The sequence below is a fragment of the Pomacea canaliculata genome, linkage group LG10 (assembly GCF_003073045.1).
Source record: "Pomacea canaliculata isolate SZHN2017 linkage group LG10, ASM307304v1, whole genome shotgun sequence".
Classification (NCBI taxonomy): domain Eukaryota; kingdom Metazoa; phylum Mollusca; class Gastropoda; order Architaenioglossa; family Ampullariidae; genus Pomacea; species Pomacea canaliculata.
The window spans coordinates 4,188,987-4,195,146 of NC_037599.1; positions in this window are offsets into that span (position 1 = coordinate 4,188,987).

A 6,160-nucleotide genomic window follows, 5' to 3' on the forward strand; every position below is an offset into this window, starting at 1 on the left:
TACCTCACGATCTGCCCTCAGTGTTTCAATTCATTTTCGAGTGCTTGAGAGCGGACCGAGACATTTAAGGATAAATAATTTAACAAAGCATAGAACTAAAAATAGGGCCGTGTAATTAGTTAATTTGTGTAAAAAATAAATGCCATGCTGCTGTTTGCGCCGCTGATCACGCAGTTCAATAATGTTGGCGAGGCACAATCAGTGTTTAGCCTTAAAACAGTAACATTCCTCCGTGGTTATCCCCCAACTACCTCGTTTCGAAACAATAATCTTGCATCTGATTGGTTAAAATGTTATGACGTCACTGTTTGGTCGTTACTTCCAAGCGACAGGTAACCACAGCTGTTCAAACATTTCTCACCTTGATATAAACACAGGGAGCCGGAGGAGGGAATCCCCAAAGACAAAACCAAGCTTCATGGACTACGAGGCATGAATTTATTAGAGCAGGTGACTGACTGAGTTTCGAACCGTTCAATATGCCGAGGCTGAGAAGGGATCGAGCTGTGAATGTGAGTTTCTACCACCAAGCTGTTGTGTTAATCAGACCACACATGGTGGGGGAACCCCCCGAGTCTGAGGTGGCTGAACAGAAAACTGATCCGTCAGGACATTTTACTTCTTTCACTCTCCGGAGAGAATGAGATTGCTTCTTTTACAATTTGGTTTTCAGAGAAGTGTGCATTTCCAATTTTGTTTTTAGTATTTATAATGCTCATAATTCTAAAGTTTTACGATTCTTGTTTTGAATAATTCTCCCCAATGCTTTGATGGTCCACTGAACGGACAGACTGAAAAAAATCCACTTTCAAGAATTGAAAAGAGCCACTCTATTTTCTGTGTCTGTAAATCAAATTTAAACAGCGATTTGTATCTTTTCTGACTAGAGACAGGATGGGTTCGCATGTCTGCAATTTCAAAAAAGGTGGATTGATTTGTTTTACAACAGTTGAGAGCTTATCTCTACCCGAGTGTCCGCAGTCACTGGGATCGTCAGATGACCACCAGGTGGCTTACAACTGAACACGTCAGTGATGTGTAAGCTGCTAAATTAGAAGCAGAACTGTTGCCATTATCACCAATTAAATAAAATATGAAAACCAATATACTTTTACCGCCTTGTGAGAGTCAACATCGGGGGTTTGCTTTCAATACAAAAGACAACGACACTAACCGTCTATGCACCGTGTATGTGTATGTGCGCGTGCGTGTTGTCTATTTTCTAATTTGTTTCAGTTTTACTTACAGTTATGAACTTTAAAAAGTCAGTAAAAAGCCCACACATCACATCGAGATTGGGCTATAAAAGAATGTTTTATGTTTATTGCCGGAGAGCGGGACACAATTTACAAGCAGGAGTTTCCAGCTAATGATAAATCTGGCTGATTCCTTTGTAAAACCCGTACATAATAATTGTAAAATGAAACAATAAAATGATACAGGTCTTAGTCACAGACATGTGTATCTGCAAAAAAAATTCATCAATCATCAATAATCATCATCATCATCATCAGACCCCCCCCCCCCAAAAAAAAAAAATAAAAAATCCACAAATTACGAACAGACTACAAGACAATAATCTATTATTAGCTCAAGAACACATACATGTACATGGCATACCCACCCATCCTCACTGCTCCTCCCCCACACAAACACTCAGAAATTCTTTTCTATCCTCTTCTTTCACTCTCTACACCCTCTTATCACACATCCATTTCTTCCGCTCTCTTTTACTGCAGGAGGGCAATCGTGCAAGTCGCTCCATTACTCTCCATTGCCCACCATGGCGATAGACGGCGAACCCCATGCAACCCGCCGCCTCCTTGTCGAGCGAATAAAATTCTTTAATTGAAATTCGTGTCGTGACCTCCAGACGAGAACATAAGGGTTCGTCGGGAAGGCTTTCATCTGACTTTTATTTTGCCTCCCAACAAAATATTCTTTCGACGGACGCCTTGCCTAGAAGCAACAAATCATGTTTTCGTTAAGAAAAACCGTCCAGCATGAAGGGAATCCAAGTTTCCTTATCCAGAATCTTCTGAAACATTATCCGATGATATTTTATTCAACAGGGGTCCCAGGGCTTCTTATTTAGGAGTTGATCAGTAGATAACCCAAAGAACCTCTCTTGTGAGAAGATGAGATGTTGGGGAGTGTTATCACATGTCACATTATTCACAGTATCATGCAGTCTGCAAATACTCAATATACAGAACTTGATAGGTTCGTTTTGTGTTTCCCCCAGTCAATGTGACGATGGCCGGAGGGCTGGGGGAGAGAGCAGAGGGAGGATTTAGCTTCCTTGTTGTACTTGGATAAAAGTTCTTTGAAAAATGAGAATATTTTAAGTTACAACAATATTTCATTTATTGAAATCCATAAACATGTCATCAACTAGATACTGGACATGTAATGTCAAAGGACATGAAACCGTCTACTATTACTATCTAGCTAACGTGTAGTCACATGATTTGAAAATAAAATTTATGAAGCTATGCTGAGAAAAGAAAGAGAGAAGGGTGGAGAAAGAGGTCAAGGAGTGAGAGAGAGAAAGAGAGCTATCAGAGTTTTACAGTAATACTACAACACCACTTCAAATGATGTCTTCCTTTCTCGAGTCAACATTTGTTGTATGTATTTGTGAGTGCGCAAGGAAACGAGTGCAGGAGGATGGAAAGAGGAGACAGAAGAATAACACTTAGTGTAAAACCATTGATGTACAGCGACACCTGGAGACCTGAGAAACTGATCAATAATCTTGAAAAGTGAAAAAACAAACTGGAGGAGGACGACGAGTCGTAAGTTAGTCGCATGTCTTGCCAGAACTGCCACCAAACTCCTTTTTAACCCAAACACCGACAATTGTTTTACATCTTTTGTGTGAAGATTGACGATGTTAGCTTACAGAAATGGCATTGTCGTTATTCGATCATCTTGAACTTTCAACAACATGATATATTCTACAGCTCTCTTCATGACCGTGCTTTGTAGCCAAGAGGTGTATTTTCTCCCCAACCCCTTCCAGGACCGCGAAGACATTCCCTCTCCCGAAGGAATGCTTAATGGAAAGACTATTTAGAAGAAGCAAGTCCTAAAACATTTCCAGTGGCTGAATTTTGGATAATAATTTTATAATTTTATACTTTTCCATCTTCAAAAATTTCAGATCAGCAAAATCAAAATTTTAAGTGCAGCCGTCGAGACACGCACAATGGAAAAAGATTGTGGTCGTTTCCCAAAAAGGTAAAAGATGGCATTAAAGGACAACAGGTAAAGAAACTGTTAAAGTCAAGGAATCGTTCTAGTTCAGGTATTATATAACAACATAATTTTAAACTTTCTTGGTTATCCCATTCATTGGCAGTTCCAGCTTTTGTCCTTCGACAAGCACAACAAAAAGTAATCACACATCATCGAGGTAACTCGTGGTAGCCATTATTCCTGCGGAGTTGTCGTTGATGTTCAGTGGCTTACAAAACGTGTTTTACATGAGAAGGTTGTTCTTGGCCACAACTTCGTGTCAGGACAACCTAAACAGCTTGAAAGACATTATTATACTTGCACTTCCATAAATATCTTGGTGAATACAACAGAGCAACAAGGCATGAGGAGCTAGTCTCGGACAAGATGGTGATAATCTGAACGGAGATGGTCAATCATTCGACTACACTGAAGGAGAGCTAAGTGATCCTTCTGAACTTGGTTTGTAAGGATCAGGCGATCATCTTGCATTCCAGTCTTGTTCTTACTTAGAATGAACCCCGCTCCGACCCTCCATTAAAAATCAGGCCGCGAACTAAGTGTCAGGGTGAGAAAAAAGCTTTGCATGTAATCTAGAACCTTCTGACTGCTAGTCGATACTTCCTGATGGTGGAGCTTGCTCGCCGAGAGATACCAACAAGTATGGTAAACAGCATTAGCAGCACCGGTACTGGAACCATGGTGCTTAGCCAGAGTGCAGAAAGGTGACAATAATTTTTAGAAGTACGGGAAAGATAAGCATGTACGATAAAACGATGTCAGTGTGAGATAATGTATACATAATAAACACGTGTAGAGTAAGACAGAGATAATACTCGGAAACAAATATAGAAGTAGTTTACTTTAAAAAAATAACTACAGTTCAAGACTATTACCAGGCACGGGAAGAGAAGCCCCACGATGGTGTCTGGGGAAGCTATACCCAGGAATGTTTTCACTACTGTTTCCTTTTTTCGCACAAGTGGGAAGAAAGCAGCTGTACAAAGTCGTCTGAAACATCATTGATGGGTGTTGGAGTGAAGCCATCTTCGATATAGGTTTGGGAAAGTTGAGAACTAGAACAGATATCCCCGATGAACACGAAATCAGTTTGTTGGGAGGGAGGAGTAGACTTTTTAAGAAGAACGAACCTTTTCCTGAACTGTAAGTTCACAATGGAAAAGATGGAGCAAAGTAATGGTTGTAAAGGAAACAATGTGAAGGAAGGATGGTGCTGGAGAGGAGAGGGAGGCAGATACAGGGAGGAGCAGATTCTCGTCTTCATATTTTCGGAGAAGGAATTCTTGGATTAAATGGATCGGCAAGACCGATGAGATTCGAGAGTTTTTCTTCCCTCAGAGGCGGTGGTGAGGCTGGGGAACATGTGATGCTTAGGTTTCGCTAAAGAATTACAACTGAAGATGCAAGGAAGATTAAAGAAAAATTGCGATTTTACATTAATTTACTCTGACGATGATGCGTTCTTTCATATCAATTACATTGTGAAAACTTTTTTCGCTCCAAACAGTTCAGGCATTAGAAAAGATTTTCAAATTGTTCAATATCACAAAACAGCGTTTGCGATCACTTTAGTTTGTAGGAGGAATAATAATAATAATAATATCGATGATGATGATTGTTATTTTCAGAAGGATTGTGTTCGTTCAATTGAAAAACTTGGAAAAAAATAGAATTTCCTTTACTGGACGGGAACGTATAATATCTTTTCCCATTTAATGTTTTGCTGTTTACATTTTTATCATGCACTTCATCTGTTTGCACATTACAATTTACCAAGATGATTGAACTTTTAAACAGTAGGGCCAAATCTCCAAGGCTAAAACAAGTCCTCGATGCAATTTGAAAAGCTGAGACAGATATGCTGTTAGGTCCACAGCATTTGAAGGTAGCGGACAATGGATAGGAAAATTTGTCAAATGATCTACTCCATTTCCACCTGATTCCCAAGTACTGTCGGAAAGCATTGGTCACAATGGTAAGCGCATTCTCATCCTTATCAGGAGCGAGGCCACCCATACGCATAAAGCTGTATTGAGGCTTGATGTGCTCCTCACATACAGCACATGCAGTACTAGTCGATTCATAAGAAAAATTTTATCAAGCGAATTTGCAAAAATCGTCGAATCAGAACATAAGTTAAGAAGAAAAGAAAAACAAGTGTACTCTTCACCCTTGGCAATCATGAGATAGGCATGTCACATGGATCTGTACTTCTCTTTGGTGATCGGCAAGCTTGTACTTCTAACAGTTCACACTGTCAGGATTTGGGACTGCGTAAACCTCCCCTTCTCCGTGAGCAGGTGCTAATTCGTGAAATCAAATGCCGAATCCTCGAAAGTTCTGTCCGTGCTCACTGTAGATGCAAAGGATCTCGATCCACGCAAGTATATCATTGCTCGTTAATAGAGGAGTAAAAAAAACAATCATGGGAAAGAAGAATAGGGGAGAAAGGGAAGAGAGAGAGAGAGAGAGATAAAGAATGAAGAAAAGCAGAGAACAGTGAGGGACAGTGAGGCGATCGCAGCATGGCAGGGCAGCAACCCCGCAGCCAATTGATTAGAGGCAGGAAAGCCCAGCATTCGCTTTAGGTGTCTCGGATCGCATCAATAGTTCACATAAACAGCCATGTCCCCAAAACACAGTGGCCGCACCACGAGAAAAAAAAAATATAAATGCATTTTTCTTAACCTTCCCATGGCTTTTTCATGATCCCGCCTCTCACTCCATCCTTAACCTCTTCTCATGGTCTTACTGAAATTTGAAAACAAAGGATGGATAGAACATCTTGGAAGCAATTACAGGTGGCACAATAAAAACACGCACAAGCATAAGAGCATCACTCTCCAAATCAGCACACAAACACACACAAAACTCACATACCCAACATATGCAGATTGTT